Genomic DNA, 14,190 nt, shown 5'->3' on the forward strand with positions numbered 1-14,190 from the left:
TGAACAGAGCGAGGATAGGAAAGGTAACTTTGCGGTCAACACAAAACCCTACAAATACCACGCAAAAGGGGGCAAAAAGACCCTCCGTACCGAACTAACGGCACGGAGGTACACCCTCTGCGTCCCAGAGCTTCCAGCAAGCAGAAAAAAAACAAATTGACAATCTGGACAGAAAAAAACAGCAAACAAATAGCAAAGAGGAACTTAGCTATGCAGAGCAGCAGGCCACAGGAACGATCCAGGAGGAAACAGGTCCAATACTAGAACATTGACTGGAGGCCAGGATCAAAGCACTAGGTGGAGTTAAATAGAGCAGCACCTAACTACTTCACCACATCACCTGAGGAAGGAAACTCAGGAGCCGCAGTACCACTTTCCTCCACCAACGGAAGCTCACAGAGAGAACCAGCCGAAGTACCACTTGTGACCACAGGAGGGAGCTCTGCCACAGAAATCACAACAGCCTTCATGGTAAAATAGCTGCTAGGAAACCACTGCTAAGGACAGGCAAAAAGCAGAAGAGAATTGTTTGGGCTAAAGAACACAAGGAATGGACATTAGACCAGTGGAAATCTGTGCTTGGTCTGATGAGTCCAAATTTGAGATCTTTGGTTCCAACCACCGAGTCTTTGTGCGACGCAGAAAAGATGAACGGATGGACTCTACATGCCTGGTTCCCACCGGGAAGCATGGAGGAGGAGGTGTGATGGTGTGGGGGGGCTTTGCTGGTGACACTGTTGGAGATTTATTCAAAATTGAAGGCATAATGAACCAGCATGGCTACCACATCATCCTGCAGCGGCATGCTATTCCATCCGGTTTGCGTTTAGTTGGACCATCATTTATTTTTCAAGAGGACAATGACCCCAAACATACCTCCAGTCTGTGTAACGGCTATTTGACCAAGAAGGAGAGTGATGGGGTGCTACGCCAGATGACCTGGCCTCCAGAGTCACCAGACTTGAACCCAATAGAGATGGTTCGGGGTGAGCTGGACCGCAGAGTGAAGGCAAAAGGGCCAACAAGTGCTAAGCATCTCTGGGAACTCCTTCAAGATTGTTGGAAAGCCATTCCCGGTAACTACCTCTTGAAGCTCATGAAGAGAATGCCAAGAGTGTGCAAAGCAGTCATCAAAGCAAAAGGTGGCTACTTTGAAGAACCTAGAATATAAGACATATTTTCAATTGTTTCACATTTTTTTGCTAAGTATATACAGTTAGGGCCAGAAATATTTGGACAGTGACACAAGTTTTGTTATTTTAGCTGTTTACAAAAACATGTTCAGAAATACAATTATATATATAATATGGGCTGAAAGTGCACACTCCCAGCTGCAATATGATAGTTTCCACATCCAAATCGGAGAAAGGGTTTAGGAATCATAGCTCTGTAATGCATAGCGTCCTCTTTTTCAAGGGACCAAAAGTAATTGGACAATGGACTCTAAGGGCTGCAATTAACTCTGAAGGCGTCTCCCTCGTTAACCTGTAATCAATGAAGTAGTTAAAAGGTCAGGGGTGGATTCCAGGTGTGTGGTTTTGCATTTGGAAGCTGTTGCTGTGAGCAGACAACATGCGGTCAAAGGAACTCTCAATTGAGGTGAAGCAGAACATCCTGAGGCTGAAAAAAAAGAAAAAATCCATCAGAGAGATAGCAGACATGCTTGGAGTAGCAAAATCAACAGTTGGGTACATTCTGAGAAAAAAGGAATTGACTGGTGAGCTTTGGAACTCAAAAAGGCCTGGGCGTCCACGGATGACAACAGTGGTGGATGATCGCCGCATACTTAATTTGGTGAAGAAGAACCCGTTCACAACATCAACTGAAGTCCAGAACACTCTCAGTGAAGTAGGTGTATCTGTCTCTAAGTCAACAGGAAAGAGAAGACTCCATGACAGTAAATACAAAGGGTTCACATCTAGATGCAAACCATTCATCAATACCAAAAATAGACAGAAAAACACCTCAAGAAGCCAGCTCAGTTCTGGAAAAGTATTCTATGGACAGATGAGACAAAGATCAACCTGTACCAGAATGATGGGAAGAAAAAAGTTTGGAGAAGAAAGGGAACGGCACATGATCCAAGGCACACCACATCCTCTGTAAAACATGGTGGAGGCAACGTGATGGCATGGGCATGCATGGCTTTCAATGGCACTGGGTCACTTGTGTTTATTGATGACATAAGAGCAGACAAGAGTAGCCGGATGAATTCTGAAGTGTACCGGGATATACTTTCAGCCCAGATTCAGCCAAATGCTGCAAAGTTGATTGGACGGCGCTTCATAGTACAGATGGACAATGACCCCAAGCATACATCCAAAGCTACCCCGGAGTTCATGAGTGCCAAAAAGTGGAACATTCTGCAATGGCCAAGTCAATCTCCAGATCTAAACCCAATTGAGCATGCATTTCACTTGCTCAAATCCAGACTTAAGACGGAAAGACCCACAAACAAGCAAGACCTGAAGGCTGCGGCTGTAAAGGCCTGGCAAAGCATTAAGAAGGAGGAAACCCAGCGTTTGGTGATGTCCATGGGTTCCAGACTTAAGGCAGTGATTGCCTCCAAAGGATTTGCAACAAAATATTGAAAATAAAAATATTTTGTTTGGGTTATGTTTATTTGTCCAATTACTTTTGATCTCCTAAAATGTGGAGTGTTTGTAAAGAAATGTGTACAATTCCTACATTTTCTATCAGATATTTTTGTTCAACCCTTCAAATTAAACGTTACAATCTGCACTTGAATTCTGTTGTAGAGGTTTCATTTCAAATCCAATGTGGTGGCATGCAGAGCCCAACTCGCGAAAATTGTGTCACTGTCCAAATATTTCTGGCCCTAACTGTAATTCCACATGTGTTAATTCATCATGTGAATTCACAATTTTCATAGTCATGAAAATGCAGAAACATCTTTAAATGAGAAGGTGTGTCCAAACTTTTGGTCTGTACTGTAGTTGTGTTCAAAAGTTTACGTACCCCGGCAAAATATTTGCTTTCTTGGTCTTTTTTTCAGAGAATATGAATGATAACACCAAAACTTTTCTCCACTCATGGTCAGTGGTTGGGTGAAGACATTTATTGTCAAACTACTGTGTTTTCTCTTTTTAAATCATATTGACAACCCTGGGTTTCCCTGGGTTCTATAGAGTATGTCACTCTGAGGACTGCAGGGTATGTTACCCTAGAGGCTGCAGGTCATGTTACTCTGAGGGCTGGTGGATATGTTACCCTGGGGGATGCAGGGTATGTTACTTTGGGGGATGCAGGGACTGTTACCCTGGGGGTTGCAAGATATGTTACCCTGGGGGCTGCTGAGTTTGTTACCCTAGGGGCTGCAGGGCATGTTACCTTGGAGGCTGCTGGGTATGTTACCCTGTGGACTGCTGGATATGTTATCATGGGAGCTGCAGGGTATTTTAACTTAGATGCTGCAGAGTATGTTTTCCTAGGTGCGACATAGTATGTGTGGGAATGTTACCCTGGAGGCCGCTGGTTATGTTTACCTGGGGGCTGCTGGGTTTGTTACTCTGGAGGCTGCTGGGTTTGTAACTCTGTTGGCTGCTGGGTATGCTACCCTAGGGGCTGTAGGGCATGTTACCCCGGGTGCTACAGGGTATGTTAGCCTGGGTGCTGCAGGGCATGCTACCCTGGGTGTGACAGAGAATTACTCTGGGGGCTGCTGGGTATGTGAACATAGAGACTGCAGGACATGTTACCCTGGGGGCTGCTGAGTATGTTACCCTAGAGGTTGCAGGGCATTTTACCCTAGGGGATGAAGGGCATGTTACCATGGGTGCGACAGAGTATGTTACCCTGGGGACTGTTGGGTATGTTAACCTGGGGGCTGAGGAGTATGTTACCCTAGGGGATGCAGGGCATTTTACCATAGAAGCTAAACGGCATGTTACCCTGGGTGCTACAGAGTATGTTACCCTGGGGGTTCAGGGTATTTTACCCTAGGGGCTGCAAGGTATATTACCTGGGGAGCTGCAGGGCATGTTACCCTAGACGCTGCTGGGTATGTTATCCTAGGAGCTGCAGGGTATGCTAACTTGGGGGCTGCAGGGCATGTTGCCCTGGGGGATGCAGGATATGTTACCCTGGGGTAACCCCTGCTCTATTATGTATAGCGCTATATTATGTAAAGTTCTGTACACAATGGAAACATTTGTGCAACGCACTGTGCATGCCGCTATTTCTGTCAGTGGGGTTAGGGGGGCCCGTACCTTCTAAACTGCTCAGTGCCCAATTGTGGAAATTATTATTATTCCAAGATCTATTGTTAAAAATGAACTTTTGTAAGTGAGACAACCCCTTTAAATTATTCTTTCCTGGGTAATACCACGTAACTATCTGAGTATAATATTTTACAATAAAATGTGTAGATTTGTGGAAATTATTCAATGTGTCTGTACGAGTATATAATTATCCAATAAAACGGCAAAGACATAGAACTGCTACATTAAAGCACAGAATCCTGAACATAAAGGAAACAGGCAGTCCATTATGGTCCTATTACTCTGGTTGTAGATTTAATCAAGCATTGGAATCCATTAAGTGGGTGTAATATAGTGGGGCCATTTAGGTTAGGCTCCCATTTTATGGTAATAGCTCCTCCTAACGGATTCACCCAGAGGTGTTATCTAATCATAAGACATTGCCTAATTATATGTTGTTATAAGTGGTAGTAAAATCTATTTCCTCCCTTGAGAGACATTAGAGTAATCTGCTAAAGAAAACAGACAGAATTAGTGGCCACATGGTAAGTCAGCAACTTCTGTGTTACATACTAGCTCCAAAGTAGTTAGTAACAAGAAAAAGAATCCCTGATAAATAGTGTTGAGAATTCCGATACCGCAAGTATCGGCTATCGGCCGATACTTGCGGTATCGGAATTCCGATACCGAGATCCGATACTTTTGTGGTATCGGGTATCGGTATCGGATACATAGAGATGTGTAAAATAAAGAATTAAAATAAAAAATATTGATATATTTACCTCTCCGGCGGCCCCTGGACTCAGCGCGGGTAACCGGCAGGCTTCGTTGTTCAAAATCAGCGCTTTTAGGACCTGAGAATCACGTCCCGGCTTCTGATTGGTCGCGGGCCGCCCATGTGACCGCCACGCGACCAATCACAAGCCGCGACGTCATTCGCAGGTCCTTAACGCGCTCATTTTTTAAAAATGAGCACGTTAATGGCTTTCAAAGACGTAGCGGCTTGTGATTGGTCGCGTGGCCGCGACCAATCACCAGCCGCGACGTCACCGCAAGCTATTAACGCGCTCATTTTTAAAAATGAGCGCGTTAATGACTTTCAAAGACGTAGCGGCTTGTGATTGGTCGCGGCCCGCTACGTCTTTGAAAGTCATTAACGTGCTCATTTTTAAAAATGAGCGCGTTAATAGCTTGCGGTGACGTCGCTGCTTGTGATTGGTCACGTGGCCGCGACCAATCACAAGCCGCTACGTCTTTGAAAGTCATTACCGCGCTCATTTTTTAAAAATGAGCGCGTTAAGGACCTGCGAATGATGTCACGGCTTGTGATTGGTCGCGTGGCGGTCACATGGGCGGCCCACGACCAATCAGAAGCCGGGACGTGATTCTCAGGTCCTAAAAGCGCTGATTTTGAACAAAGAAGCCTGCCGGTTACCCGCGCTGAGTTCAGGGGCCGCCAGAGAGGTAAATATATCAATATTTTTTATTTTAATTCTTTATTTTACACCTCCCTATGGATCCCAGGGCCTGAAGGAGAGCTTCCTCTCCTTCAGACCCTGGGAACCATGAGAATACCTTCCGATACTTGATGTCCCATTGACTTGTATTGGTATCGGATATCGGTATCGGCGATATCCGATATTTTTCGGGTATCGGCCGATACTATCCGATACTGATACTTTCAAGTATCGGACGGTATCGCTCAACACTAGTGTTGAGCGATACCTTCCGATATCGGAAAGTATCGGTATCGGTTTGGATCGGCCGATATTCAAAAAATATCGGATATCGCCGATACCGATACCCGATCCCAATGCAAGTCAATGGGACCAAAATATCGGAATTAAAATAAACCCTTTCTTTCCTTGTAGGTTCATTCTACCTGAAGGAAAACAACTAAGAATAATGTAGGATGTATGGGGGAGGTGGCGGAGACATTAAAGGCAATGAGGATTAGTCCAATCAAATAGAATAGCATGTTTTTTTTTTTTTTTTAAAGAAGTTCGGATTGAAAAAGATATTGAGTATGTAAATTTTTTTTATTTTGTCAGATATTGATGTTTCACTATTCCACGCCCTTCCCCTTCTTTTTTTTCTTTTTTTTTTTTTTCTTTTCCCACACTTTCATCTTCATCATCATCAGCATCCTTGACATCAACTTCTTCACCTTATTCATCTTCTTCTTCATCTTCTACCTATTTTTTTTTTTTATTACATTCTTCATATTCATTTTCTTCAACTATTATTATTCTTCCTATTCTACATATTCTTTTTATTCCACTGTTATTATTCTTCCTATTCTACTTCTTCATCATATTCTCATTTGTGACAGGCATTCCCGTAGTTGTTATCTATAAAAGTTGGAAGATTACACCTTCCGTTCTGCCAGTCACAAAAGTTACATTTGTCCGCGTTCAGTTTGGCCTGCAGCATCAGGCTTTATCCAGGGGCACCACGAGGAGGAACGGACTCACCCCCATACACTGCTTAGTCTTCTTCTGCATATAATTTAGATAATATCTTTTGCTCTGATATTAAGTCTTATGCTTAATGTTCTTCTGCTCTTTGTTCTGCAGCCTCTTGTTCTTCTGCTTCTCGGTCTTCCATGTTGTCGTCTCCAGGGTCTTCGTCTCCAGTGTCGTCATCTCCGCCGTCGTCGTCTCAGCCGTCGTCGTCTCCGCCGTCGTCGTCGTCGTCGTCATCGGGGTGGTCTTCCGGGTCGTCGTCATCGGGGTGGTCTTCCGGGTTGTCGACGTTAGGGTCTTCAACTTGGAAATGTAGCAGAAGGTACAAGAAGGCTGAGAAAATGCCAAGAACCAGCTGATGGAACTGGAACTCAGATGGCTACCCGAAGGTTCAAGAGCCTATGGAACTACCGAGGACCAGCTGACGTTACTGGAACCCGGTTACTAAGCAGGAGGTACCCGTGCTAAAAAGCACTACCAAGGACCGCCTGACGTTGGCGGAACTCGGATACCCAGAAGGAGGCACCTAAGCCAAAGGCTCTGCCCGGAACCAGATGACGTTACTGGAACCAGGATGGGGAGCAGAAGGTACAAGAGCAAAAGACACTGCCGAGAACCAGCTGACGGTACTGGAACCCGGATGGGTAGCCGAATGTCCAAGAGCCAATGGAACTACCAAGGACCAGCTGACGTTACTGGAACCCGGTTACTAAGCAGGAGGTACCCGTGCCTGAAAGCACTACCAAGAACCACCTGACATTGGTGGAACTTGGATACCCAGAAGGAGGCACCTAAGCCAAAGGCTCTGCCCGGAACCAGCTGACGGTACTGGAACCAGGATGGGGAGCAGAAGGTACAAGAGCAAAAGACACTGCCGAGAACCAGCTGACGGTGCTGGAACCAGGTGGTGGACCCGAAGGCCCACAGGAGAGGAGAGAACAGCTAGGCCGCGAGGCAGCCGCAGTTACCGAACCCCAACAGTCCTACAGGGGGAGCTGGGCCTACTGGCACTACAGAACCAGCCTTGACTACCAGTTCACGCAGCCCACATAGGAAGCTCCTAAACTGGAGGCACCCTGGAGTTGGCTAACTCGACCGCCCCACGACGGGGCAAGCATAGGCGTCTCAGTGAAGTTGACACAACCCGGAAACAGCTGACGGTGCTGAAACCAGGCTTGGCACGAGGGAGTACCTGTGACAAGAACACTGCCGAGAACCAGCTGGCGGTGCTGGAACCCGGATGCGTTGCCCCAGTGTGCAAGAGCCAATGGCACGACCGAGGACCAGCTGACGGTGCTGGAACCCGGTTACTAAGCTGTAGGTGCCCGCGCTTAAAAGCACTACCAAGGACCGCCTGGCGTTGGCGGAACTCGGATACCCAGGAGGAGGCACCTTAGCCAAAGGCTCGGCCCGGAACCAGCTGACGGTGCTGGAACCAGGTGGTGGACCCCAAGGCCCACAGGAGAGGAGAGAACAGCTAGGCCGCGAGGCAGCCGCAGTTACCGAACCCCAACAGTCCTACAGGGGGAGCTGGGCCTACTGGCACTACAGAACCAGCCTTGACTACCAGTTCACGCAGCCCACATAGAAAGCTCCTAAACTGGAGGCACCCTGGAGTTGGCTAACTCGACCGCCCCACGACGGGGCAAGCATAGGCGTCTCAGTGAAGTTGACACAACCCGGAAACAGCTGACGGTGCTGAAACCAGGCTTGGCACGAGGGAGTACCTGTGACAAGAACACTGCCGAGAACCAGCTGGCGGTGCTGGAACCCGGATGCGTTGCCCCAGTGTGCAAGAGCCAATGGCACGACCGAGGACCAGCTGACGGTGCTGGAACCCGGTTACTAAGCTGTAGGTGCCCGCGCTTAAAAGCACTACCAAGGACCGCCTGGCGTTGGCGGAACTCGGATACCCAGGAGGAGGCACCTAAGCCAAAGGCTCGGCCCGGAACCAGCTGACGGTGCTGGAACCAGGTGGTGGACCCGAAGGCCCACAGGAGAGGAGAGAACAGCTAGGCCGCGAGGCAGCCGCAGTTACCGAACCCCAACAGTCCTACAGGGGGAGCTGGGCCTACTGGCACTACAGAACCAGCCTTGACTACCAGTTCACGCAGCCCACATAGGAAGCTCCTAAACTGGAGGCACCCTGGAGTTGGCTAACTCGACCGCCCCACGACGGGGCAAGCATAGGCGTCTCAGTGAAGTTGACACAACCCGGAAACAGCTGACGGTGCTGAAACCAGGCTTGGCACGAGGGAGTACCTGTGACAAGAACACTGCCGAGAACCAGCTGGCGGTGCTGGAACCCGGATGCGTTGCCCCAGTGTGCAAGAGCCAATGGCACGACCGAGGACCAGCTGACGGTGCTGGAACCCGGTTACTAAGCTGTAGGTGCCCGCGCTTAAAAGCACTACCAAGGACCGCCTGGCGTTGGCGGAACTCGGATACCCAGGAGGAGGCACCTTAGCCAAAGGCTCGGCCCGGAACCAGCTGACGGTGCTGGAACCAGGTGGTGGACCCCAAGGCCCACAGGAGAGGAGAGAACAGCTAGGCCGCGAGGCAGCCGCAGTTACCGAACCCCAACAGTCCTACAGGGGGAGCTGGGCCTACTGGCACTACAGAACCAGCCTTGACTACCAGTTCACGCAGCCCACATAGGAAGCTCCTAAACTGGAGGCACCCTGGAGTTGGCTAACTCGACCGCCCCACGACGGGGCAAGCATAGGCGTCTCAGTGAAGTTGACACAACCCGGAAACAGCTGACGGTGCTGAAACCAGGCTTGGCACGAGGGAGTACCTGTGACAAGAACACTGCCGAGAACCAGCTGGCGGTGCTGGAACCCGGATGCGTTGCCCCAGTGTGCAAGAGCCAATGGCACGACCGAGGACCAGCTGACGGTGCTGGAACCCGGTTACTAAGCTGTAGGTGCCCGCGCTTAAAAGCACTACCAAGGACCGCCTGGCGTTGGCGGAACTCGGATACCCAGGAGGAGGCACCTTAGCCAAAGGCTCGGCCCGGAACCAGCTGACGGTGCTGGAACCAGGTGGTGGACCCCAAGGCCCACAGGAGAGGAGAGAACAGCTAGGCCGCGAGGCAGCCGCAGTTACCGAACCCCAACAGTCCTACAGGGGGAGCTGGGCCTACTGGCACTACAGAACCAGCCTTGACTACCAGTTCACGCAGCCCACATAGAAAGCTCCTAAACTGGAGGCACCCTGGAGTTGGCTAACTCGACCGCCCCACGACGGGGCAAGCATAGGCGTCTCAGTGAAGTTGACACAACCCGGAAACAGCTGACGGTGCTGAAACCAGGCTTGGCACGAGGGAGTACCTGTGACAAGAACACTGCCGAGAACCAGCTGGCGGTGCTGGAACCCGGATGTGTTGCCCCAGTGTGCAAGAGCCAATGGCACGACCGAGGACCAGCTGACGGTGCTGGAACCCGGTTACTAAGCTGTAGGTGCCCGCGCTTAAAAGCACTACCAAGGACCGCCTGGCGTTGGCGGAACTCGGATACCCAGGAGGAGGCACCTTAGCCAAAGGCTCGGCCCGGAACCAGCTGACGGTGCTGGAACCAGGTGGTGGACCCCAAGGCCCACAGGAGAGGAGAGAACAGCTAGGCCGCGAGGCAGCCGCAGTTACCGAACCCCAACAGTCCTACAGGGGGAGCTGGGCCTACTGGCACTACAGAACCAGCCTTGACTACCAGTTCACGCAGCCCACATAGGAAGCTCCTAAACTGGAGGCACCCTGGAGTTGGCTAACTCGACCGCCCCACGACGGGGCAAGCATAGGCGTCTCAGTGAAGTTGACACAACCCGGAAACAGCTGACGGTGCTGAAACCAGGCTTGGCACGAGGGAGTACCTGTGACAAGAACACTGCCGAGAACCAGCTGGCGGTGCTGGAACCCGGATGCGTTGCCCCAGTGTGCAAGAGCCAATGGCACGACCGAGGACCAGCTGACGGTGCTGGAACCCGGTTACTAAGCTGTAGGTGCCCGCGCTTAAAAGCACTACCAAGGACCGCCTGGCGTTGGCGGAACTCGGATACCCAGGAGGAGGCACCTAAGCCAAAGGCTCGGCCCGGAACCAGCTGACGGTGCTGGAACCAGGTGGTGGACCCCAAGGCCCACAGGAGAGGAGAGAACAGCTAGGCCGCGAGGCAGCCGCAGTTACCGAACCCCAACAGTCCTACAGGGGGAGCTGGGCCTACTGGCACTACAGAACCAGCCTTGACTACCAGTTCACGCAGCCCACATAGAAAGCTCCTAAACTGGAGGCACCCTGGAGTTGGCTAACTCGACCGCCCCACGACGGGGCAAGCATAGGCGTCTCAGTGAAGTTGACACAACCCGGAAACAGCTGACGGTGCTGAAACCAGGCTTGGCACGAGGGAGTACCTGTGACAAGAACACTGCCGAGAACCAGCTGGCGGTGCTGGAACCCGGATGCGTTGCCCCAGTGTGCAAGAGCCAATGGCACGACCGAGGACCAGCTGACGGTGCTGGAACCCGGTTACTAAGCTGTAGGTGCCCGCGCTTAAAAGCACTACCAAGGACCGCCTGGCGTTGGCGGAACTCGGATACCCAGGAGGAGGCACCTTAGCCAAAGGCTCGGCCCGGAACCAGCTGACGGTGCTGGAACCAGGTGGTGGACCCCAAGGCCCACAGGAGAGGAGAGAACAGCTAGGCCGCGAGGCAGCCGCAGTTACCGAACCCCAACAGTCCTACAGGGGGAGCTGGGCCTACTGGCACTACAGAACCAGCCTTGACTACCAGTTCACGCAGCCCACATAGGAAGCTCCTAAACTGGAGGCACCCTGGAGTTGGCTAACTCGACCGCCCCACGACGGGGCAAGCATAGGCGTCTCAGTGAAGTTGACACAACCCGGAAACAGCTGACGGTGCTGAAACCAGGCTTGGCACGAGGGAGTACCTGTGACAAGAACACTGCCGAGAACCAGCTGGCGGTGCTGGAACCCGGATGCGTTGCCCCAGTGTGCAAGAGCCAATGGCACGACCGAGGACCAGCTGACGGTGCTGGAACCCGGTTACTAAGCTGTAGGTGCCCGCGCTTAAAAGCACTACCAAGGACCGCCTGGCGTTGGCGGAACTCGGATACCCAGGAGGAGGCACCTAAGCCAAAGGCTCGGCCCGGAACCAGCTGACGGTGCTGGAACCAGGTGGTGGACCCCAAGGCCCACAGGAGAGGAGAGAACAGCTAGGCCGCGAGGCAGCCGCAGTTACCGAACCCCAACAGTCCTACAGGGGGAGCTGGGCCTACTGGCACTACAGAACCAGCCTTGACTACCAGTTCACGCAGCCCACATAGGAAGCTCCTAAACTGGAGGCACCCTGGAGTTGGCTAACTCGACCGCCCCACGACGGGGCAAGCATAGGCGTCTCAGTGAAGTTGACACAACCCGGAAACAGCTGACGGTGCTGAAACCAGGCTTGGCACGAGGGAGTACCTGTGACAAGAACACTGCCGAGAACCAGCTGGCGGTGCTGGAACCCGGATGCGTTGCCTTGCCTATTAAAGATTGTCTTCCTAGAGCCCCAACTAGCGGTGTTGGAGCAAAGGGTAAGCAGGGGGAGATGAGTGTAGGCCGAAGCCTGCACTGGAGGCAGCTTTGTGTCTGCGTTGCGTTTGCAGGACACTTTGCCGGCTACACACTGGGGGAACAGCTGGCGTTGCTGAACCCCACTAACACAATGGCGTGTGTTTTTATCTGTGCAGCTAGCACTTGCGGGCAAAAACTTGCGATGTTAGAGCCCGTGTTGAAGCAGGAGGAGGAGGAGAGGAGCAGAGTGTAGGCCGAAGCCTAGTTGAACCAATTTCAAAGGAAACCTTTAACCCCCCCCTCAGGTGTTACAAAGTACAAGAGACACACCTTGTGCAGTATTAATGCTGCACAAGTGAAAGGTTGCTCTATTAATTTGTCTACTTGCACACGCTGAATGAAAGACATACACAATTTACCCCATTCTACAGTCAAACTGTAGTGGATGCGTGACTTGGTTTTTTGATGAGACGCAGCACAGGTGTCCAAAATAACGCCTTGGTGCTTGGCGCAGCTTCCTGAGCGTTGTTATTTGCTGTACAGGAGTCTGCGCTCTTGTGTTATCCCTTGGCAATGCCCTGTTAGCGCTGCCCATCTTATGACCTCATTTCATGTTGGCCGGTGCGGTTAACGATGGCCATAAATCCCAGACCCACAGTGTCTTTTCATAAAGCCACACTGCGGTGCTGGGATTCGTGGCCTTGAGCAGTAAATATTTTGGCCGCTCACACACGTCCTTACACCTGCTTCAGACTGGGCGGCCTCTGCTGATCCCTTCTCGCATGCCGCGGCCATGAGGCTGCACAGTCTGAAGAAGGCGGAAGGAGATGAGTTAAGACAGGCGAAGATATGCACTGCTCGTGCCCATCAATCACACCCTCGCAGTCAAAATAATTAAGACAACGAGGAGCATTTTATTCAGGCAGGGCGGACGAACAGGCGCAAGTAGCCAACCAATGATGTCAGAAGACGGGAAGCGCTACCAAGGGGGGTGCTGCGTATCATTAGAAAGGAAAGTCACACCTCAGGGACAGTGGAATGGTCTCAAAGAGACACATTTTGTACGTGTTGAGTTCCACGTGGGCAAGGAGAAAACGTCAGCCACCTTGTACAAATGCAGCAGTACTGCTGTACAAGGTGGCTGTTATACATAGAAACACCTGGGGGTGGTGGCCAGGCTCCCTTCAATTTCAGTTCATGTGCCTGCGTGGCGTTTGCAGGTCACGTTGCAAGCTGCACAGCAGGGGAACAGCTGGCGGTGCTGAACCCCACTAACACATTGGCTGGTGTTTTTCTCTGTGCAGCTAGCATGTCCGGGCAGAAACTGGCGTTGTTTGAGCCCAGGGTCAGCAGGAGGAGGAGAGGAGCAAAGTGTAGGCCGAAGCCTGCACTGGTGGCAGCTTTTGTTCTGTTGTGCCAGCGTGGCTTGTGCTGGACACGTTGCCGACTACACAGCAGGGGAACAGCTGGCGGTGCTGAACCCCACTAACACATTGGCTGGTGTTTTTCTCTGTGCAGCTAGCATGTCCGGGCAGAAACTGGCGTTGTTTGAGCCCAGGGTCAGCAGGAGGAGGAGAGGAGCAAAGTGTAGGCCGAAGCCTGCACTGGTGGCAGCTTTTGTTCTGTTGTGCCAGCGTGGCTTGTGCTGGACACGTTGCCGACTACACAGCAGGGGAACAGCTGGCGGTGCTGAACCCCACTAACACATTGGCTGGTGTTTTTCTCTGTGCAGCTAGCATTTCCGGGCAAAAACTAGCGGTGTTTGAGCCCAGGGTCAGCAGGAGGAGTAGAGGAGCAGAGTGTTGGCCAAAGCCTAGTTGAACCAATTTCAAAGGTTACCTTTAACCCCCCCCTCAGGTGTTGCAAGGTACAAGAGCCACACCTTGAACAGCATTATTGATGCACAAGTCAAAGGTTGCTCTATTTAATTTTGCTCCTTG

This window comes from Ranitomeya imitator, chromosome 1, assembly GCF_032444005.1.
Source record: "Ranitomeya imitator isolate aRanImi1 chromosome 1, aRanImi1.pri, whole genome shotgun sequence".
In the NCBI taxonomy this organism is placed as follows: Eukaryota; Metazoa; Chordata; class Amphibia; order Anura; family Dendrobatidae; genus Ranitomeya; species Ranitomeya imitator.